Genomic DNA, 25,206 nt, shown 5'->3' on the forward strand with positions numbered 1-25,206 from the left:
TATTATAGCCCACAAATTGTAGAGGTTTCAGTCTGTAGTTTGCTGGTTCCAAGACAGGGTGGCATGGCAGAGGGGCATCACAGAGGAGAAACAGCCCATGGCAAGGCAGGCAGAAGGCATCAAGCAGCAAGCAGCAGCCAACCTGCCTTTCCTCTCCCCCTTTATATTCTATCCAGTCTATAAGCCTATTGATTGTGCCACCCATGCCTAGGGTGGGGTTTCCATTATCCATACACAGAACTATGCTAAACCCATTTAGTTACCACACCCTTAATCTCAGTATCACATGCTCTACATCTATCCAGCTCTGAAAAGTCCCACCTGTGAGCACATGAGGCTTTGGGAGGACATCTAGATATAAGCTGTAACAAGTATGAACACACGTGGCCAGATTTCTATTGTTTTTACCCACCCTCAGAAAGAGGGATCCACTCATAGGAAAACCACAAAACTTGTTTTAATGGTGGGCTTAACCTTTAGGGCTAGCAGATATCTCAGAGGACTTCTGGCCCAAACTTTCTCCTATAAACTACTGGCAAAAAGATTGGCTCTAAACATAGATATGATGATAAAAATCAAGAGATACTATGATTTAAAAGGTATATAGAGGTATTAGAATTCAGAGTAAGGAAAACGTACTCCTCTCTGATTCAGAACCTATGGTTGCAAAAGTCTCAGTTGTTATGGGGGAAAGGTTTCTAAAAGGATTTTTTTTTCCTTTTGGAAAGTATACAACATTGTACCTTACCCAGACACTGGACTAGAAGTCTTCTCAGCTGTTTTCTACTCACTAGATCCATATCCTGAAATAGAGTTTATGATTTTCTAAAATGTAGCTAATAATATCAAATTCATAGTTTTATTATAAGGAGTACCAAAAAATCTTGTTAAAGGGCTTCCTACCACTACTGTTAAAATATTCAAAATAACTTACACCTTGTTTTGCATTTTGCAGGTACTCAGTATTGGTTAAATTAATACTCTTGACAATGTAAAAATTGTAACTAAGAGAATTACAAAATTCAAACTTTATTTTCTCTCAGACTTGATGATAGCTCTACATTTTCAGTTTTCTTATTCACAGTAATAGGTGGAACGATTCACATTTCCTCCAATGAATGAATGCATAAGTAAAATGTGATATGTCTCTACAATGCAATATTACTCATCAATAAAAAGGAATGAAGCATTGATACATGCTACAATGTGAATGATCCAGAAAAAACAGTATGCTAAATGAAAAAAGGCTGACTACAAAAGTTTAAAACCATGTCATTCAATTCATATAAATCATAACAGGTAAATCTTGGAGCGGGGAAGACAGGTGACTGATTTTTTAGGATTGAAAAGGAATATGGGACAGATTGGGGACAGGAAGATGGCACAGGTATCTTTTTGAGGTAACAAAATAGTTCCAACATTGTAGTAAGGGTCACACATATCTGTAAATATTCTCAAAGTTATTTATTTACAGAATTCAGATGGGTAAGTTGTATGTTAAATGAATTATATGTCAATAAAGTTGTTAAAGAAATGATTCCCAAGTCAAGACCTTGCTAAACCAGTTACAAAGTTCAGGCAGAGACATTTATTTTAGTTCATACTCCAAAAAGAATAACTTGGAAAGAAAACTTCCCCTGGGAAAAGACCCAATCAAATGTTCGGGCCTGGCTGCCACATCTATTCCAAGCTTGTGAGCCAGCTGGGCAGTAGGCAGCCCGTAGGAGGAAGAGCAAGTCAGGGTCACCCAACACCATTTGTCAATGACACAGTGACACAGTGATCTGTTGGACCCAGTGGTCACTTCTTCACTTGCTGTCCTTCCCCAAAATGTTACAGGTCTGCCATTCTGCATGGAGACATTGCATCCAAAAATGAGTTTCTGACCTGTGTAGAAGTTCCTAGGAATTGCAGTCTCCAAAGGGGTATTGAATTTTGGGCCAAGGCAAGGGGAAGGGGCAATAGTGTTTTTTCTACCATGGGTGCTGTTCACTTTGCTTTTTGTGGTATCAACAGTGTCCTTGCTACTTTATTTTCTTGTTGCCTTTGGAACAACTGAGAGAGTAGTCAAGTGCTCCCTACCTTCTTTTATGATGCCCGAGTTTCTCGCTTTGTGAAGTAAGGTATGTGAAACCCATAGATTACTTTTTTCTCTTCAGGTCCATTGCTTTTACAGTTAGTGAAAATATCTCTTAGATTTCTGTGATGCCACAGGCATTTTAGAGGAAAACACGAAAAGGAGATATCAAAGACTGCCGTTCTATGCTTTCTCATCCCATTCCTTAATATCAACATCAATGTTCCAAAGCAATCTATAACTCTAAGGCAATACTGTTCACTCATTTTTTATTTGCATTTGGACAGAACTTAGAGAACTAATTTGCACACATGCTTAACTTTGGGTCTTTTAGATTTGGAATTCAAATTATCAGAACCCAATTCAATATTAATATACTGCAACCACTTTGCAGTTTGTATGTTTCAGAGGGCTTCATAAGCAGTGCTGGCCATAGTAATGCTAGTGGAAAGAGGATTGGCTTAGGAATTGGGAGTCTTGAGTTCTAACTGCCTCTCCCTCCAATCAGAGGTGGGACTTTGGGAGAATTATTTATTAAACCTTGACTTTAATTTTCCAAATTCTAAAATGGGTAGGTGGACGTGATGGTCTCTGAAGTCTCTTCCACATCAGATATTTTATGACTCTGTTTATCGCCAATGATAATTTAAATTTAGCTAAAGGAATTAGATAATTAGCCTTAAAGAAAAAAAAAACAGGCAAAAAGTTGTGAACCATCCTATTTCACAACACTTTAAGTTTTCCTAAGAGGTCAGAATAGAGTTTTGAGTTTTACCACCATCATTCTATACTTTTACTTTTGCAAGATTAGAATTTCAGGTAGTCCTTGTATATATTTTGCTTATGAAAGAAATGAACTGTTAGCAGATAGTATAGGGTGCCTTGCTATGGCTCAGGTCACAGACACGCTTTGGTTAGAGCAGTGATTCTTAAATTTCAATGCATCACAGATCACCTGGAAGGCTAGTTAAAATTCAGATTCCTATGGCTTATTCCCAGAGTTTCTGAGTCAGCAGTGTAGGATAAATACCTAAAGTTTGCACTTCTAACTAGTACCCAGATGTTGTTGATCCTGCTGACTCAAAGACCACATTTTGAGAATATAGAGCTAATGGTACACTGGCCTACTTTATTTCACTTCTGTTGTCAGAGAAAATCTAAGACTTGTCAGATAAGTAAAGAAAAGGATTAGTTGGGTCACTGCTTTCTCTCTTTGTGCTTTCCCTTGATTAATTTCTATAGTGATCTAAGGCTGCCTGGGCTGGTTATAAAGTTTAGATCACAATGGTTAAGGCTGGAATAGGCAGAGTATCTTACTCAAAATAGCCAGGAGGAGAAGGAGTCTGAGGAGTCATCATGGATAGATGGATACCCAGTGTTGTAGCTACTATAACCAAGAAAAGCAATAGGTTGACATTGCAATGTTGACAAAGCAAATCCCACCATCTGTAAAGCATTTCATACTAGTGATTCTAGTTTTTGAAGTTGTGGCAAACTTGTTCACCAAAAACAGTGTTTTCTTTTTGTTCCTGAACATACAGCTAACTGCATTTCCCAGCTTCCCTTGCAGCTAGATATGGTCATGAATTAGTTGTTTTCAATGAAATATGAGTGGATGTGAATTGTGCTAGTTCCCAGCCAAGACTTTTGAGAAGAATCTGTGCATTCTCTTTGTTTTCCTTTCCTCCATCTTCTGGTTGGAGATGCAAGGACCCCAAGTCTCTGAATTACTTCATGGAAGAAAGTGGCTGGTTATTCAGGAAATGTTGAACTGGAAAGATATGATTACTTTATTTGAGCTACTATAAACCTTTTGGTCTCATTGAACTGCATCCAAGTCCTGTCCAATAAACTCATATGGCATTATTTCTCAATATCAGAGGACCATGCTGTGGGATTGAGAGACAATGAAAAGTCAAGGTAAAATGAATGCATATAAAATCCTAGTAAATGAGCTAGGAGCTATGCTAAACCAATGTTTCTTCAGGATTAGATCAAAGAAGAGGCTCTCCTGGAACTTAGGGGCCTTCTGGGTAGAGTTCAAAGATGTTCAAAAAAAAAAAAAAGATGTTCACACTACATCTGCTGAGAAACCCCAAATATAGATATGCTGTCCGGTTTTCAAGGAAGAGCATTAAAAAAATTAACATAGGCTAAGTGGAAAAAATCCTATACAATAAGGAAAAGGGAGTATTTGTGTCATGAATGGAGAAATATATTTCTCAAAATATTTACTGCAAGAACAAAAATAATCTTTTAGGAAACAGTTTGATGAATACATTAATTGCAAGAAGAATGCATTCTTTATTATTTAAAGAATACATTCTTCATTCTCCATAAAGAATGAAAATGATAAGGAGGAAACAGAAGAGGTGAAGTATCTAATGGGATGAGATTCAGATTCAGCAAGGTCAGATAAAGAGAAAGAATGAAGAATAAATGGAAGGAATTAAGAAAACCAATGTACAGTATTAAGAATAAAATTCACAGCGATGTGGAGGACAAATGAGATGCTCGGAGCGTTCAGGAAGAAAGGAGCAATTGATAAGCACCAGAACAACTAAGCAGACATGGAGGATATAAAAAAAAGATAAAACTTTCAAAATGATAGTTGTTCCTGAGAAAAAAACAAGGAGAACAAAATCTAAAAAGTTCTTGGAAGTATTTTGAAGGACTTTGTCTGAAGGAAACATCTGATTTTAAAGATTGAAATGACTTGTTATATTAGTGGTAAGAAACATACACATTCATATCCTAGCATTTTCTTTTAAATTCTAAGAATTAAACCACATAACATTATGCAAATATCTAGGCAGAAAATTCAATTTCACACAAGAGAACAAAATATCAAGTATTGTTTATCTGTATTAGCCTAAAATTTTATCTTTCTTGTGCACTTTAATACATATACATTGCTTCTGTAATAAGAGGACAATAAATAGTGTTAAAAATATTGTAAAAACGGACTTATAATAACCAAAATAGAAAATACATGACAAATGGACCTGTTTATTATAAGAATTTGTAACAGCTAAGACAGAAAATTAATGACAAAATTTAGAATATCACTTATAGGACAGGGCCAGGGATTCAGCTCAGTGGCTTTGCCACCTGCTGTGCAAGCACAAGGACCCGAGTTCTATCCCCGGTACCAGAAACAAACTTATAGGACAGAAATGTAAGATTCAATATATTAATAAATCTGTATACTTAGGAATTAAAATATAATTTTCCTTTAGAAAAACCAAAGTTTACCTTCAAATAATTATAATGTTCAGGTAGAAAAATGCATTCACTAGTTTATATGCTGCCACAGCTTTTCATGGTATTTAGGACAATATGAGAAATAATAGTGACATATTCGATGCAAACGGACATTGTTTTGTCCTTGGCTATAGTCTCTCCTGAAATTGATCCTGTAACCAGTTGACTCCTGCTTCTTACTGCAGCTAACTCTGGGAGGAAAAATCTAGACTAGTGTTCCAAAGCCTGGCTTTCATCTCTGCTTTTCTCTCTCCTTTCAAAGGAGAAGAATGGAGAGGCGTTACAAAACAGGAACCAGAGCTTGTTGGGAAAGATAAATCACTACATGATGAATCAAACCAGGCCACTGATGGTGCCCTAAATCATAAGAGCAGCTTGTCAAGGGATACCCCATAGGAGATTTAGATCTCAGCACCACCCATCCATCTCTTCCAGGGTACATTTGTGGGCGCATGTACTCATCTGGCAAGTGATATTTTGGGGTAAGGAACTCCCGGGGTTTTAATCAAAAGCTTCTTGGACTGATTAAAAAGGAATCAGTTCCCCTGCCTTTCCCTGGTGCGGTGTTACTATTGCAAGGTGCTAGAAATGGATGTCTACATTTATGTCATTGCAACTCCATCCCAGCTGTTTAGAATAAGCAGTCAGCTCTCAGTGGACTTCTCCATCCTTCTCCTGGAACTAACTAAAGGTCAGTTGAGCAGTACATCAAGAGTGCTGTTTCTGAAAACTTCTGGATTCTGAAAATAGAAATGACATTCCATGTGGAGGAGTGCACTGTCATGTCATTGTCATGTCATCCCACCTTGCCAAATACCCACAAAGAGAGATCCAACTGTCTAGTGGGTTCCTTCTTCCTGTTTTCCAGGGTTTCCCCTGAGCATTGGTGCCTAGGAAAATCTTTGTTCCTTTGACAGCTTTTAGAATGGAATTTTTCAGAATTGCCTGGTTTTCTCTTTGTTAGTTCCACTAAGTTCAGTGATTACCTTAAAGTGGAGTCAGCTGTCAGCCAGCATCCTTTGTTTGTCTCCTGACTGCTGGACTTTCTGTTAACTCTCTTCTTCTTCAGCTAATTTTCCTTTGCTCAGTTTCAACTTGCAATCCACAGTCATCCACTTTTCAGGCTCACGCAGACGTGTGAAGATAGCACCCAACAAATTGGTTAAAAAAAAAGTGATGATGTTAGGCAGCGTGTGGGTTATTTTCTAACCAGCTGAATTCATCAAGCAACCAAACAGTTACTAACTGGTGGGTTGTGATCTGGCCATTGGAAGGGCTGATATCTTTTAAAGCCGTCTGTGTATGTAGACACAGCATCAAGTTTCCATAAACGGACACCCTTCTGATCATTGTCTTAATTGTCACACCATTTCTTCTTACCTTTAGTTTTTTCATGCTTGGTGGTATATTTCATTAGGGAATTAATTCATCCTAATTAATTTGAGGCACATATTTCTCCATTAAATCTGATTTCACTCACAAAAAGATATGTTCTTTTAGTATGATTAGAATTATACAGGAGCAAGCAATTTCAATTTCAAGGTCCTTCTGAGTCTGGAAAGTAGAAATATAATTGCAGTAAATCTCTGATTCTTCAGTTTTTCCCTTCTCCTTTTTTTCTTCCTTCTCTTCTTCCTCTTTCTTCTTCCATAATCCCACCAAGCTCTCAATATATAACACTGTTAATCTAGACTCCAGAGACTAAAACATTGTAGGAATGGGGAAAGAATATGAATCACCTCCTTCTCCCCTTTTCCTGCTCTAATTATAAATATGTGAATCACAGTCCTAGAAAAATACACTGAGTAAAGAAAGGAAATATATAGGGAAAGGAGAAAAAAATTCCTGGCTAAATTTCCAGCCAGTTTCTTCAAGGCTTTTACTAGACAAGCTAATAACTTAAGACAATGTCTGACAGGTTGATATTTTGAGCTCACTTTCCTGAAAAATATTTTGGTGCTCAAAATATGACAGTGCCTACCTGCCACTTGAAATTCTAAAAGAAGACTCAGAAAGGACAAAGAAAATGCTTAGAGAAAAGACTATTGCTAATTGTGTCAATATATTCCACAGCTCCTAGAAATGGTGGATTTAAATAAGCTATTAGAAGATTTTCTCTGTGGACTCAGTTCTCAGGAAATCATTTGCTGCTTGGAGTTGTCATTATGTACAATTTTTAGTGACTAAACACAGTGGACACTTGGTTCTTCATTTAGTTTTCTGCTTGCATCTTGCCTTGCCCCTTTATGTTCTTGGGAAACTTCAGTAGAGTTGTGTCCTCTCTCCTTTAATGGGCTTGCTTCCTAAGCCACTACATGGTAGAGGAGATAGTAACTCTTATAACCATCTACCTCACAAAATACTAGAATCCTGTCCTGTACTTTAAATTCCTTGTGTTCCCTTGGCCAGTCCCAGCTGATTTGAACATAGAATATTCCAAGGGCCTTTTGGATGCTAGACAAACACTGAACCCCTGAGCTACACTCCCAATCCTAAAGGATCTTCTTGATGGCCACTCTTGAGGTGCCCTATAGCAGCAGTAGCTACCATGGGTACTGTGCCATTGACCTTGGTCTTATCATTTGCCTCAAGGCAGGGGGGCAGGCTACACCAAATAGGGGTTTCTGTAGTTTGGATGTAGTTTCAGTGTCCCCCAAAGATTCGTGTGCTAGATAGAAGCTTGATCTCCAGTGTGGTATATTGGGAAGGTGATGGAATCTTTAAAATGTGGAGCCCAGTGGAAAGTGATAAGATTATTGAGGATACCACAGTCAGAAAGGATTAATCTTGGTCTTGTGCAGTGGTCTAGTTCTCATGTGAATGGATGGCCATAAAGTGAGGTCATCTCATGTGCTTTGTTGCTTCTCCCCTGTGCCATTTCTGTGCATGTCCAGACACAACCGGGGGGGAGCCCTCTCCAGAGGTCAAACATATGGAGCCTCCTGATCTTGGACTTTCAACCTCAGAGACTGTGAGCTAAATAAACCTCTTTTCTTTGGAAAGTACGCAGCTTCAAGTATTTGGTTACAGCAACAGAAAATGAACCGATACAATGGCTTTGGTCCTCTTGCTATCTTTTATCTCCTATTCTCATGGAACAAATTCCACTCCGGTCACTAGGGAAGGACTTACAAAGCCACCATCTCCCTCTTAGAGCTTCAGGTCTGCTGCTTTTGCAAAACAAGAAGCTCTGGAGTGCACAAGAACATTCCTAACTTTCTCCTAGGTAAAGAGACAGAGTATCATCTATTCAACCCAATGCAGACTGCACAGCAACAAAACAGATGTGAAGGCAAAGCCCCAGAGAGACAACCCAGGAGGGCCATTTCTTCGAGTTGGTTATGATGACTGTGTGACATTCCATGACTTCCTGTGTTATTCGTCTGGATCTCAGAAACCCTGTTCTCCAGAGGCTGAGCACAGTGCTCCCTGGGCAAGGGTTTGTATTCCTGCACAACATGTTTTATATTCCTACTCTCCATAAATGTGTGTGGTTGACTACTTGCCTGCACTGGCTTTTTCTTCCCTTCCCTCTTCAAGAGAGCTTTTCTCTCTGGAAGAACAAGATCATTTCTCTCCTGAGCAGGTCTTCCCATTAGAGGAAAACAATACCAAATGTGGTCTTTGGTTTGTGGATTTCCCGTGGCCGCACCCAGAAAGCTGGGGCAGAGCACTGTTTCTAGAGTTGCTCCCCATTTCATGGACACATCCTCAGGTGCCTGCCTTGCCAGTAGGGTTTAAAATTTTATGACAGTGGTTAAAATGTTAGTCGACTTTGGCAGCTTTGTGTGCAACTCCAAGAGAACAGGTTCAAGCTCTTTCCTTCCCTTCCCCAGCCTCCCACGTTCCCTTTTGCCTTCACTCCTAATTGGAAAAACCAGGGAGGGAGGTATGGTGAAAGCAGAGATCCTAAAATAGGTCAGGCTATCATGCAGGTTCCAAAATAAACGTCATCAATGCCAAGTCACTGAACCATATAGCTCGAGCTGACAGAACTTCATTTGCCTGCTGTTTCTGACTGGGGATTTTAAAGAAACAGTAAATGTCAGTGTAAAAGACTTACAAAAGAACCTCAAAAATGGAAGTCAATTTGGGGGGTCAGTTGAGGAGTGAACTGAATAAGAGAAATGAAGAAAGACCCTGCTGTACTAAGATTTAAGGGTAAATCAGAGTTTGCCTTTTGTAATAATCCATGTTACTATTTTTGGCTATGAAAGTGGGGTTTGGAGGAGACTAGCATGGGAAGGAATAAATCTACCCTTGTCCCAGTGCAGGTCTGAACTTTATGAGAATGAAAGAGTAAGCATACAACGTAGGATGTTATGCATCAGCACAACTTTGTGTTAAATTGTTCTCAGTGGATATCTTGGAGGGGAATGCGAATATGAATGGCCCCATTGTTCTAGAGGTTGAATTGCAATTACTGAGATGTGATAGGAAACCTGGTCTTAACACTGCCCAGTAAAACAGTATTCCTCCACTTAAGTATGGCACCTATGGTCCATTTAGTTTCATATACACAAAGTAATCTCTTTGGTAGTCAAACTCCCATGAGCCACCCAGAATACAGAGAAGAAAGAACTCTGTTGCTTAGCAACCAATGGAACATTACAACACTAGATAAATAGAATCAATATTGCTCTAAATATTGAACCCATCAATGATGAAAAAACCCCTCAAAGCTATGTCCATAGAACTCCTGAGCTCTTTCCTTTCCTAGACTCAACAGCTGAGTAGGACCAGCTGGTGTTTTGACAATCTTTTGTAGAGACCCACAGGGAAAGAGTGAAGAGCATGCTGAGTTCCACAGGGAACCCCATCAGGAGTCATTCCAGAAAGGAGATATCTGGCAGCCGAATCTGTAGAAATCAGGAGCTTCCTGTCACTTTGGCAATGCTGTGTGGGCTGGGGTGAGGTCATTGTCCTGGGCTCCTAATATGCTGGCGTCTGATCAGGAATCATTAAAGATTAAAGAGAACCATGTCACTCTGCCAATGGTTTTTATAGGCAACACCTCAAGTTGGTGCATATGCCCCTCATGATGCACATATGGCCCTGCTACTGAGGTCCTCCTGTCCCCTCCCTTCTTCGTCCCCAAACAACAGGAGGGGACTGTGCCTTTCCTCCTCCGTTCACATCCTTCAGGTTGACACTTTGGAACTTCATTTCCCTTAAACCTCTTTTAGTCTATTTTAAATGATTTCCTGCACCTTGGTAGAAATGGACCCAGTTTGTGGGGATATTTGTACAGTGTGAAGTGCCTCAGTTTTCCGACCAGTCACTTTTTCTTTCCGGAAATGATACTGTGTCCTATTCCTAGAAACAATTTCCCTGCAGAGCATTTGTTCTGAGGAGGCTCAACATGTGCCATTTTGTAAAGCTTCCCTTGGGAGTCCTCAACTATGATTCCTGCCATGGCACTGCAGGAGGCCCATGCTGACTTCAAGGATTGATCTCGGGGTGGGCGGGGGGAGCTACTCAGATGTGGGAGAGGGAAACAATCATGGACTGAGTCCCTGTCGTGTGCCAAGGACTGAAAAAGTGCTTTACTAAAACTGGAGCTGATTCTCTAGGGCCTGTGATAGTTATCTGAGGTACAAGCAATTCTTTCTGTTTTACTGATGGGGAAACTGAGCTTGACAAGATTTCTTGTGTTTAGGAGAGAGGTATGATATCTAACAGACAGTAATGCCAGGCTTGTTTCTGATCTATCTGTGGCCATTGACAGGTATATGGCTGAGCAATGGGCCCCTTGCTCAGTTCCAATGTGTCATACAAATAGCATTTTAGGAAGGATGAAGGATAAGATCTCCTTAAGATACAGGCTCTGTTGTATAGAAGAAAATTCTCTCAAATTATGAGACAAGGAAAGGCAGGAAAATGGGTGTGTCTTCCTTCTAGATTTCAGCAGTGCTATTGCTAACAATCTCTGTTGGGACTTGTGTATGTTTCTACAGTCCAGCTTTCACCTCATGGGCAATTCAGATGTGTTCTACTTTCCATTATTCTCCTAACACTTTGTTCCCCATCATATTACCACATGAACTTGGATATGGCTGTCCTCATGGATGTGGGATAGTTTAGGAGACTTAACAATAGAGGAAGAAATTTAAAACCATCAAGTATAATTTCTCCACAGCTCACTAGGTCCCAGGAGGATAGACCTCCACAGGGGTCCCTTGTGGTACCTTCTCCTTTCCCTACTGGTCCTGTTTTGTCAAGCTTCTCATTCTTCCAATCTTCCAATCTAAGTAGAGTAGGTGAATCTCTACTTGCCTGTTGGAAAATCTATCTCCTGAACCTCATGGAGATCTCTGAATCTCAAGATGTATCACTCCTGTCCCACCCTAGTGGTATACTTGTCCATGACTATCTCATAAAATTAATGATGACACTTCAGGTAGAATGTGTGAGAGTGTGCAACAGGAAACATATTGGTTTTTCCAAAGACCCCAAACAGGGTACTTGGCAGGGGTGTGTGAACCTTCATATATCTGCACATTTGGCAGACTGAGTCCTGTTGTTGTTCCCAGAGGAGAAATTAGAGAAACCCCACCCAGGTGAGTTCATTACATAGCCTCCTTACAGAGTTTTCTGCTCAGATGTACTACTATCCAGATATCTGAGTATGTGACAGTCATCTCACCTAATTGTTACCATCATAATGACACTTTGTGGCTCTGCTTCTACACATTAGGCACTGTGCAGTGCAGTCTCCACCCCTTCCCCTGCAGGTTAGGTATCATTATTTACCGGGGAGAAAATGGAAGCATAATGAGATCATGCAATTTGTCAAAGAATAACTGGCAAATAAGTGAGAATTATGATTTGAATCAAGTTTTCTGTTGGCTGTCAGGGACCCTATGCTTGTTCTGAGGGTCAGTTTTGAGAGGTGATGGATTATAGCAAATGCTCTATGAAGGAAAGAGAGACTCAAGAGGTGACTTGCAGAATCTCACCTTCACTTGGAAAAATCAGAAGATGTGGATTTTTAGTTCCAGTTTTATTTAAATTTATCAAACTCTCAAGCTTCTTTGTCATTCTCTGTGAGATGGAGGAAGATTTAACAACCTTTCAACTCTCAGAATCCAATTGAGGCCAGTGGCTAGAACTCCTCAGGAGGCAAAAATTAGGAACAGAATGCAACTTGGCACAGGGCTTGGATGTCTCTTTTTTCATTCTGCAGCTGAGATGGATAAAAACATAAAGCAATCTCTTCATGTCCACGTGTTCCAGGGGACTGAAGAACCGAGTGGCTGAGGTCTCTTCCTGCTTGGCTGTCTGGAATGAGATCTTTCGGTTGACTGTTTCCTTGGGTGTTATTTCGTTGTATGTGAATAAAAGCCTCCACAGGAAGGTATTTCTGGCTTTAAAGAAGAAAACTCAAATCCATAAAACCAATCAACTGGGACTGTGAATATTTGCATTGCAAAAAGAATTCTGAAAAATACTTCCACCTGTGCCATTTTGCCTTTATTAGTAGTATTAATTAATCAAATAATGGAATGCTAGTTAAAAATTAGGGCTGGAGAAACAGGGTCAAGACATAACCACCTAGTGACTATAAATGTGATCATTCACACTTCCCTTTGTGAAAGTTGGGGTGACATATGCTCGGTGATGCCTGTTCTTCTATGGGCCTTTGATTTTTCAGTACTGCAGATGGAACTCAGGGCCTTCACACTGAGCCCTTTAGTTTGAGACAGGGTCTCACTAAGTCTCCAAGTTGCCCAGGCTGTGCCGGAATTTGGGATCTTTAAAATTTCAGCCTCCCAGAGTGCTTGGATTACAGGCATCTGCCACCACACCTGGTCCCTATGAGCCTTTTTTACTCTGAAATGTGTTTCTCTTCTGGAAAACATCCTTGCTCATGCCTATCCATATTCTCCCTCCTTTTCCCTATTCTGGCTCTTAATCATATAGCACTTTGGATTTTCAACCAAGTATGATTGGGCAAGTTGTTCCTATCACTCAGTTTTTCTTTAGAGCAGCCTCCATTTTAACCCTCAGGTTAAGAATAGCGGGAGATTTCGCAGGTATCAACCTATACTTATTGACACAAAGACAAAATTGGTCACTGGAAAAGCTTCTACTAAACTGTGATGTGCAAATTGCCTGTGAGAAAACTGTGGGAGATAGGATTATTGTTCAGAATTCCTCAAGTCCTCCTTGGATTAGAATTATTCATGGGTATCCTCTCCCACAAGACTACAACCCATGACAGAGGTGTTTCCCTGCCCACTGCAAAGTGCGTCCTCAGGCGACTGTGAGCTCTAAGCTGAGCCTTCAAGAGCACTTGCATCTTTCTGCCTATTCTTGTGCTTTCCTTATATCTGCTGTGAAAAAGACTATGTTTGGGTAGCTGATAGTCCAAAGACAGGTAGAGACACATCGAGTGGACCTTGACCCATTCTTCAGCCTGCAACTGAGCTATGCTGACCCATAGCCTGGAGCAGAGATGTCTCCAAAACTCTGCAGAGCTGGCTGTAGTAAGACAATATGTTTTGGGGACGCTCCTTAGGCAGCAATTGCTGATTAATACATTTTTTTTTATATGGGGCAAAATGGGTCATTTGGGGAGAGAGGCAGGATGGTAGAGGAAAAGAAGGTTTTCTAGATTACTAGGGAGAGGAGGAAGCCTGTGAGAAAACTGAAGAACCCTGGTAGCAAGAATTTCTGTGAACTTTCCAGACCTATCATTGTGCCAGACAGGCTATTATGCTTAATATTTTTAAGGCACGAATTTAGTGGTGACCTGTACAGAGCTAAAAGGGCAAAACTGAAAGGCAGTAAGGGAATAACCTTTCACATCAGGCAAAGTTGATGGACTGATTCAACAGCCCCCAAGGCTTGTGTAGCTCAGCAAGTTACAGCGACTTTCATTCTCATTCACAGAAGTGAAGTTCACTCATACAAAGGGTGAGGATCTCTCATGCTGCCTGGGTGCAGGAGAGAGTTCACAAAATTTAAACAAATAGGGCCTAATTTAATTCAACATACCTGACGACAGAAATTTCCAGAGAAATAGCTATAAATTTAAAGCAGCATGATCATCTCTTGTAAATGGTAATATGATGCTTTTGACCATTGTGATGCTGTTCTTTCTTGGCTAGAAAGACAGAATTTAAAAAATAGAACACTTACAAAAACACTCAATACCATGTGTTTCCAGAGGGCTTTGAAGAATATTGGACTAGGCTAACAAAAATGATAATTATCTGTTATCTAGAAAAAGCAGGTTGATCACTGGAGAGAGAGCGAGCGAGCGAGAGCAATTTAATTTTAGTCCACATATTTCAACACAAATTTAAACCTCCTAAGCAATTAGCTAAAATAATGGAACTAGGGAGAGTGTACAAAGGCCATGCCCAGGTACACTAATTAATGATTCAAATGAAGCAGAATTCATAGACCCATTGGCAGGTGCTTGTCCGACCTGACTTTTCCCTTTGTGATTAGTCCTTCTGTTGAAATGAACCACCCAGTGCAGAGTGATAACTACCTCTGCCAAGCACAGAAGTACTTAGCTTCTGAACCAGCACTCAGCTCTTAGTGTGTTATTAAAGGAAACCTCAGCTGGAATTGTTGGTTATATTTCCAGAGTGCAAATCTTATCTTGCAGGAATCTTGGAGGGCCGTTCTGTTTTCCTCTGTACCTCTTTCTGCTGAGCCTGGTCTCTTGAACACCAGAGTCTCATATGTATATTTTTATCCTTATGGTAGACCTGCTTGGTTGGCCCCTTCAGCCTCACCTGCAGTTCCTTTCTGCCTAACCATGTTCAAGCTCCACCCTTATGAATGGATTAATGCTGGTCTCACTGGAGTGAGTGAGTTCTTGCAGGAGTGGTGGACTCTTATCTGACTTGCTCACTTGCCCTCTTATCTTCTGCCATGTTATGAAGTAGCATGAAGTTCCTAATCAGCAGCTGAACAGATTCCATTCCTATGCCCTTGGACTTCCCAGCCTTTAGAATCATGAGAAATACACTTGTTTTCTTTATAAATTATTCGGTGTGCGGTATTCTACTATAGCAACTGGAAATAGACTAAGACTTGCTTTAACTTTTTTGTCTTTTTCTTTTCTTTCTGCTTGGCATGCCCATGCAAGGCTTAGAGGCCAGCAGCCATCTTGTGACCATGAGGCCACCAGCCTGCAGACACAGGTCTAGATAGTAAGGGTGGTAGAGCACAACGATGCCAAAAACCTGCATTCAGGGGTGAGTTGGAACTGGCTTGTACTCGCTTGTGAGAATTGGCTGTTAAATTTTCAGGAATTTTGCCTGCTTGTGGTTAAGCACAGCCATCGTTAAAAATTACTTTATATAAACTTATAATTAAATTATATTAAAACAATCATGGTACTCCACACACATAATTACCTGATTCTTTTACCGCTATACTACTGTTGGATACTCTTGCATCTATGATGTGTATGATGGAAATACTTGATCATGATGTCTTACTGAGCATTTCTTCCAGCTCTGTCTCAGAATGTTAAACATTTATCGGCGCTGCTGACATCACCACTGCTGGGTTCTGGTTAGCCTTGTCGTTTTTAAGCCAGTATAAGTCAAGTTTTGTTTTGTTTTTTTGTGTGTGTTTGCAGCAAACAAACAATTCTAACTTCTATAACTGTGAAGTCATTTATCTCACCAGACCAAATCTAGGCAGGCAATATCCAATGTAATACCATGGATGTGGAGAAGAAGAAAGAAATCCTGCTTGGTATGCAAGTAGGCAGCTGGAATTTGCAGAGTAAAATCTTGGCAGCCCGTGGTGTTTGAGCATTACCTAAACATCTGATACTTGACTCAGTAACTATCAGCTCTTGATGTCAGCATATAAATGTTGGGTTGGAAAGTAGGTAAATCGATTTTCCATTCCACTCCTTCTAGCTTCTTCCTTTTCATTGATGCTGTAGCAGCGGATCCTATTACTAGTACAGCAGTAGGTAATGTAAACATGTTATTTCCCCGGTTAAAGAACAATTCTCTTCAAAGCTATATAAAGTGATAATTCAGTGACCCTGAATTATGATCATAAAAACAATAATTTGCTTCTTTCTCCAAATGCTATCAAAAAATCCACAAGCTCCGTAACCTATAAACTCTCCAATGTTAAACCACAGTTATGTACTTTTCACATTGTATGAGTTAAAATAGACTCGAGATAGAAGAAGAAACAGGTCCTGATACACCTATTTCAGAGTCTGAGATATTAAGGCTCGGAGAGGTTATGTTAAATGCTCAAAAAGAAAGAAAGAACGAAAAAGAAGAAAGAAAGAACAGCTAGATTGTAATTAATTGTATCTTCTTATGACTTACCTTTTTCTCAGAATCATGTTTCTGTGTTTCAGGCTAGATATAGAGCTGTAATGCATGAAAATTATCTTTTTTTGGTTATTTATACAGGACTTAGATTTTTTTCTTTTTTCTTTGTTTTTGTCATTGCTCCTAAGGTTAAGAGCTAGATATCAAGTATTTGGTCTTTGAATACAGAATAAAATATTGCCAATGAAAATAGAGTTTTTAGAAATGGACATTCTTGATGAAGAAAAATATATTCTGGCAAAAATAAATGGTCTGATTTCCTCTTTCTTTGCATATGTACTCTCATTTTAGCTCCTTCTATTTACTCATCTTTCATTGAATAAATTTTCACTGAGCAGCTATTTTGGGGCAGGTGGACTTTCAGTTCTGGAGAGCACAGTGCTGGAGAGGGCTGCCCCTGATGTCGTAGACTGGGTGTGGTGGGATGGCAGAGCAGCGAAGGCGATTAACAAGTTAACAAATAGGGATCTCCCATGGCGAAAATGGAATAAAATTATGTGTAATGGTGGCTGTAGCTGAGATTGGGTAATTTGATTTAGGCCTTAGAGATGGTTGGAAATCAAACCTGCATGATGTCTTTATTAGTTTAGGTTGCTGACAAATAGGAAAAAATGATTTTTCACAGACCAGGAGGCTGGAAATTCATGATCAGGGTGCAGTGTGGTCAAGTTCCAGTGAAGTCCTTCTTCTACTTGGTAAATCATTACCTTCTTATATCCTCCCTCACACTAGCTATGGAGCTCTTTGGGGGTCTCTTCTATAAAAGCTCTAATTCTCTTTACAAGGGCTCCACCCTCAGGACCTAAAGTACTCTCCAAGGGCTCCGCCTCCAAACACCATCACAGTGGAGGTTAGGATTTCAGTATACGGATTTTGGAGGGATGCAAATGTTCAGTCTATTGAAATGGAACCTAAGTAACAATGAATAGTCCTATAAAGATTGCAGATAGGGCACTGCAGGAGAAGGAAGTAGTCAGTGCCAAGCTCCCAAAGAGAGATTGAGCTTAATATATTCATACAAAAGGAAGCAAGCCAATGTGGCTGGATTGTAGTCAGTGGCAAGTTGGTGGGGTGGTGGTAGGGAGACAGAGTTGGAAGATATTCACAAATAGCTAAAGAGGGATGGTTAGGCCATGGTAAGAATATTGTGTTTCATCCTAGTGATAATGGAAAACTGGTAAATGTTTTAGATAAGCCTATCCTGGTGCCCCACACCTGTAATCCCAGCACTCTGGGAGGCTGAGGCAGGAGGATTGCAAGTCCAAGCCCAGCCTGGGCAACTGAGTGACTTAGTGAGACTCTGTCACAAAGTAAAAAATAAAAAATAGACGGAGGATATAGCTCATTATAAAGGACCTGAGTTCAGTCCCCTGCACCACACATTTAAAAAAGTGTTTTGGGGCAGAAAAGAGATATGAATCAATGTACATTTTAAAATAAATGGAAGAGCAAATGATACAGTCAAGAGAATCATTTAGAATTCAAGAAATAGCTTTGGCTTGACTAAGAGTAGTGGAGATCAAGAGAATTTTATAAATTCGAGACTTAGTTTTGAGATAGAGACCACAGGAGGCAGTGATGGATTTGTTGCAGTGAGAGGAATCTGCAGAGAAAATGAAAGAATCAAGGGATAGGCTTTAGCTCCTGCCTTGAACAACTGGAATAGAGTTCTGTCTTGAGCATACAGTCATGTCTCACTTAGCAATGCAGACATCTTCAGAGAACTAAATCATCAGCGATTCTGTCATCGTGTGAACATACCAGAGTGTACTTACATAAACTAGAAGGCTTAGCCTACAGCACATCTAGGCTGAAGGGTTCAGCCTTTTGCTCCTAGGCTACAGACGCAAGCAGCACATTGCTGTACTGAATACAGAGGGCAATGGTAATGCAAGGGTAACTATATCATGAGGCAATAGGAAATTTTCAGCTCTACTGCAATCTTATAATCTCATAATATGGTCTGTCACTACATAAATGTCAATAGGCAGCACATAACTGTATTGGGGAGCCTTATTAGACAGCTCAATGCAGCAACAAAGGGTCACTCATATATAGGAGTTGGAATCCAGGGAAATGGTTAAGGACTGAGATAAAAACTTAGGGTCATATAAGTAATCTTTAGGGCCAGTTGATAATCTGTGGACAGAATAGAGATACAGAATGGTATATTAGAACTTTGCATTGTAACACTGCAGTGTTTTTAGCCCATTTTTCTCTCTCACTTAACTGCAAGTATCCCTGAACTACTCTTCTTCTTCCTGCCCTTACTTTTGGACATTCCCTGAGGCACTAGCATCAGGTCTCCTTCCCTCTGCTCAAGTTTCATTATACCTGGGCATCCTCATTTGTGATGGTCAAGTTTAATTGTCTACATGATTGGATTTTTTTATTAGATTCTTTTATTGGTATATTTTAGGTATACAACACAATTACATTTCTCATTGGGAATTGTACCTTTACATAATGCATCTTGGTTCTTATTTTTTCCCCATTCCTAGCCCTCCCTTCACGCCCTCCACCCTTCCCTATTTACAAAGACTTTATTTCCATTTTTTCCATTTCTCATCATTTTTCCTTTCCCTTCTTTCCTTTCCCCTGCCCCTCCCACTACCCCTACCCCTTTGGATCTTTTCTTCCTATTATGCATTATCAGTTATTCATTCCAATCATTGGTACATTTTAGGTATACAATATAATGACATTCATCATTGGAAATTTGCAGCTTTACATAGTCTCTCTTGGTTCTTATTTTTCACCCTTGCCCAGCCCTCCCTTCAACCCCTCCAGTCCTCCCTATTTACAAAGATTTGGTTCCTATTTTTCCATTTTCTCATATTAATCCCATTCCCTTCTATCCTTTCCCCTAGCCCTCCCACTTCCTTCCCCTTTGCCCCTTTTCTTCCTATTTCACATTACCTATTATACATTTAGTCCTTATTTACACTTTCAGTTTTTCACACCAGAGAAACTATTTGGTATTTACACATGTGTGTCCTATTTATTTCACTTAAGAGTATCGCCTCAATGTGCATCCACTTAGCTATAAATGTCTCTAATTTCTCATTTTTTTATGGCTGAGTATTACTCCATTTTATTAAAAAACCACATTTTCTTTATCCAGTCTCCAGTTGATGGGCATTTGGGCTGAGGAAACTGCCCAGGCAATTATTAAAGCACACTCTGGTTGGTCAGTGAGGGTCAGAGAGGCATGGCTTTGGGGTTCATATCTAGTCCTTAGCCCATTTCTCTCTGCCACTGCTTCTCTATTATGCTTCCTAGCTTCCATGAACTAAGCAACTTTGCTGCCCTACACCTTTCCGTCCTGATACTTCTGTCTTGGTGCCCCTGACTATGGACTGAATCCCCTGAAACCCTGAGCCAAATTAAACCACTACCCCTTAAATTGTGGGCATCAAGTATTACATCCCAGTGATGTGAAAGCTGACTAATACACAAGTCATTCACTTTGCTTCTACTGATTTATATTCCTGACTTCCCAAGTCTATGAGACTGTCCTTATTTCTCTCTCAACTTCAATTCAATCAAATTCATTCAACTTAAATTGATTTACACCAAGAAGCATTTGCTGAATAACTTCTATACACCAGGCACTGGAGCAAGCAGTGGGTTGATCATTGAGTGACTACACAGGATGGTCTAACCCTCCACGTTGGGGGCTTAGAAGCTTGAGTCACTGTATTAAGTGGAACAATTTCTCAGTGTGCAAATTAACCCACTCATGAGAACCTCGTGTACATAGATCAAAATGTCAATTCACTAATTTACAATGGGAAATGCAAGTTACAAGAGGAGCAAACATTCATGTTTGCCTCATCAGCACAATTTTTCCATCTAGGAAAACTACACATAAAGCCAAATTGTCAGAAGGTTGCATGGATTATAAGAGATAAGAGCAAGGGGCCCTGGTGGCAGGTTTCAATGTTTAATATAATCAGGCTCTGATAGACCGATGCATCTATGTCCACTGAGAAATGGAATAAATCAAGTGTTTCTGTGGCCCTCTTAGGATACCAGAAGAGTGATTTGTTGGGCATTGCCAAAATGAATCTCTCTTAGTTTTTTTTTCTGTGTTCTGTGATCAGATTCCCCTTTTATCTAACACATTTTTGTCCACTGGATAAGTTAATAAAATCACTTAACTCACCACCAAGAAACATGTTTCACCCAAGAAGCATTTCAGCTCGATAAGGGTAGTGCATCCATTTCTGATTTTTTCCTTTATATATGGAAGAATTCACTTTGCTATTAGAGAGTAGATTTATTTTCTTTGTTTTAAATTCTGTAGCCTCAAATACATAGAATAATGTTTTGCAAATAAACATCCCATGAAATATTGGTTGAAAGGAGGAGTGACTGAATCAACTTTTGCCTTTGTGTAGGCTTTGAATAATTAGGTAGACCCCCCCCCGACTTTATTTAACACATTTAGTTGATTTTAATAAAAACTGAGAGACTAGAAAAACAACTTTTGAAGCTCAATTTCCAAGACCCATGGTTCTATCAATATAGCACGTTTTGGGGGGGTGGTGATTTCATGTCAAGGTGGAGGCCAGCAAGATGCTATCAGGGCTCCATTCCATGTACAACTCACAGGAGGACTGCTCACTGCTCTACTTTCTTATTTTGCTCAACTCACCTCTCCTAAGATGTAATGGCAGAAATAACTTTTTAGTCTTTTTATCACTTTCCTCCACTCTCAATATTCATTTTCCTCTTTCAACAAAGTAATAGGATGAATCAATGTCTGACTGAGTGGTTGAACAAGTTGGAACCACTCAGTTTGATGAGAGTCAAACTGAGACCCAGGTCACACCTAGTGAGTGGTCCTAACCTAACACTCTGCTGGAAGTCAATTTTGACCAGTGTAACCATAACTTATGATCCAATAATTCCACTCTTAGGAATTTATCCTGAAGAAACAACAGAATAATCAGCTAAAGATTTATATATAAGAATATTTTTTACACATGTGTGTCCTATTTATTTCACTTAAGAATATGGCCTCAATATGCACCCATTTAGCTATAAATGTCTCTGGTTTTTCATTCTTTATGGCTGAGTAGTGCTCCATTTTATAAAAAACCCTCACACTTTCTTTATCCAGTTTCCAGTTGATGGGCACTTGGGCTGTTTCCAAGCTTTAGCTATCACAAACTGTGCTGCTATAAACATATGGTATGATTCTTTTAATTCTTTTGGGAAGATACCCAACAGGGTAATAGCAGGGTCAAATGGGACCTCTAGCCCTAGTTCTTTGAGGTATCTCCATACTGATTTCCACAGTGGTTGCACCAGTCTGCACTCCCACCAACAATGGAGAAGGGTTTCTTTCTCCCAGATTAAAATGAATAATTGATAATGTGAAATAGGAAGAAGAGGTCCAAAGGGGTAGGAGAAGTGGCAGGAGAACGGGAAAGGAAAGAAGGGAAAGGAAAAATTATGAGAAAAGAAAAAAATGGAAACCAAGTCTAAGTAAATAGGGAAGGGGGAGTGAAAGGCACACAGGTAATGGGAAAAAATAAAAACCAAGATACATCATGTACAGGTACAGGCACTCAATGATAAATGTAAACATATTATATACCTAAAATGCATAGTATTCTATAATAGTGCCAAACACATACCAAACAATGCTTGGGTTACATGGCACATGATATAGTCAGGTCTTGGTGTCTCCAGGGTCAGCATCTGTGCATTCAACCAACTGAAGATTGAAAATATTCAGAAAATCCGGCCGGGGATTTAGCCCAGTGGTTCCAGTGCCTGCCTCACAAGCGCAAGTTCCTGAGTTTGATCCCCAGTACCAAAAAAAAAAAAAAAAGAAAAAGAAATACTCAGAAAAAAATTGTGTCTATACTGAATATATAAAGAGTTTTTCTTAATATTATTCTCTAAACAATACAATATCACAACTGTATGCATAGCATCACTATCATATTAAGTATTTTACATCATTTAGAGATGATTTAAAGTGTAAAAGAGGATTGTGTAGGTTCTATACAAATACTATATTATTTTATATAAAGGACATGAGCATTTGTGAATTTTTTTTGTATCCTAAGGTGGAGCTTGGAACCAAGTCCCCATACACAGTGAGGGATGACAGTGAAACAGAGTATTATGTGGACATTAAAATCATGCTTTCAAAGGTTTAAGGACATGGGAAAATGCTTGCTGTACACATTGTTATCTCTGTCCACTAACATCCTTTCTCTTTTTTCTAATTGCTGCTATGTCCTGCAGGGCACCAGCATTCATATACCTAGAACTTATAAATGTTAAAATCTAATATGTGCCCCAAACGTCCAAGCATCTTACTCTCACAGACTTCCCTATGCCCCCAGTAATAGGTTATAAGAAGAAGAGCAATGAAGAAAGAATGAAACAGTGGCCAGTTGGGGACTATCCCGGGCCAAGACTCCTTCCAGGAGCCCACAATTGTGCTAGATGATGAGACTAAGGGTTGGGCCATGTAAAGTATCACAAAACATCTAGAATTAAGCACCATCTTTGACCTGGCTTTTGGAATTTGGTGCTGGGAGAAACAGGGGTTATACTACTCTGTAAGTCTTTTACCACAAATAGCCTTAGAAACATGTGGGGGAAAAATCAAAGTATTAGGTTCACTTAAAGATAAAAAGTCACATGATTGATTTTTCTTCTCTTATTCAAGTCTAGCATCAACACCAGTGGAAGTATGAGTCACAGGGCAGCAGAAACCTATACATGGCAGCAGCAATGATAGCATTAGACTGTGTCACCAGCACTGATTCTACCAGCAGGGTGTAAGGTCCATGACAGCTCCCCATTCCCTTCCAAGAAACCACCCTGAACTCATATTGGCTCCAGGAGAGGGCTTGTGCCAAAGGTATGGCCAATCAGAGCCCTTGGCTCAGAGATGAGCAGGTGACTGAATCAAAGCTAGTTGTACAAGACTTTTGTTAGAGCTGGATATGAAGCTGAGAAGAAACCCCCAAAACAACTAACTGTTATTTTTGTACACCAGAGAGAAAGCCAGGATGAAGTGGAAACCACATCAAGAAGCAAAGCAGAGGTAGCGTGAACTCTGACAACAATGACACAGTTTGAATAAAATTTATATCTGATACTTGGTTATAGCCATGTGCGTCAACAAATGTCCTTTGCTGTTTAACACACTATGAGTCATATTTTCTGCCACAACCCAAAGAGTTCTGGTAGGTTACTTACCCACCAATTCTTGTGGGCTTAGTCAATACAAATAGAAGGAAAAAGTAATAAATTTCAAATTTTGAGTACAGGTGTATATAAGTAAATGTGCTAAAACATTAATAGTGATTATCTCTGAATTGAGGAATTTTAAAGTGGGTTTTTTCTCTCCCTTTTCAATAGAGTACTTTCTGGACTATTTCAAATTCTCTCAAAAGACCACAATAATACAAAGAAGACTAAAAACTTCTTGGTTTTCTTTCTTTGTTGGTGGAATAGGTTAAGGTCCATATGGCCTTTCACACAATATGAACAAGCTTGCTCTGGCCAGCTTTAGATGAAGACCACTAAGCTCGAGTTACAAGTTAATCTTGAGTTTAGTTAGGTATGGAAAAGAAATCATGGCAGTTGAGTACCTTAAAGACTAGCATCCAAATTCTTGACTTTGTGGTAAACAAATTGCTAGTCAAAAGGTGTGGTGACTGTGGAATCCTTGGTAATCCATAAGGCTGGAGCCAAGATGACTGCCCACAAGATGGCTGCTCTGAGCAGACTGGGGGAGAAAGTACTGGGAAGCCTGACAGCAGGAAAGCAGCAGGATTGCCATTAAACCATCCTATGTACTTCAAAGATTTTTCATGTCTTTTGTGGCTGGCTGGTTTTGCCATCTAGATTTCAGAGTACAGAGAAAGGAGAGAGGAGAGGAATGGAGAGGAGAAGAACAGAAAGGATGTGCTGGAGGGAGGACAGTAGGAAGAGACCCCTTAGCAGATGTGACTAGTGTTGATGAAATCCCCGTTTTCTTCCTCCCCTGCTGTATGTGTTGAGGACTTGACTGTCTCTTGTAGGCAATGAAGTGAATTAAGAGCCTGAGTTTTTAAGAGACTGGAAAACTTTACAGCAAGGACTATAATAACATTTGTAGGTCTCCACCAAAAGAAAGTTAAATAAATTTCCCGCCTGGGGACACAAATAATCACCTGCCACCTTTATGTGGTGAAGAGAGAACTGACTGCTCTGGAGGCCCACCCCCTGCTGGATACCCTCAACCAGGCTGAGGCCACAGGAATGGAATGTTCTCAGCACCCTTCAAGTATCAGCTTTTGCACACCACTTCTTCACACCTCTTTTGCACACTGGAATTAATTGCCTCTTGTGGACTCATTCCACATGGTAAGCATGTTTCCAGTTACCAGCATGCAAAGAGACTGCTAGCTTATTGGGGTCCTGAGTTTGTAAGTCTCTCTTTTCTTTCTTTCCTTAAAGGCAAACTTTGTCTTGTTATTCTTTTGAATTCCTTTCCTCTTTTGCCTACCCTTGTCT

This window comes from Heterocephalus glaber, unplaced genomic scaffold, assembly GCF_053883595.1.
Source record: "Heterocephalus glaber isolate CG9 unplaced genomic scaffold, H.glaber_assembly_v1.0 deba00001610, whole genome shotgun sequence".
Lineage (NCBI taxonomy): Eukaryota > Metazoa > Chordata > Mammalia > Rodentia > Bathyergidae > Heterocephalus > Heterocephalus glaber.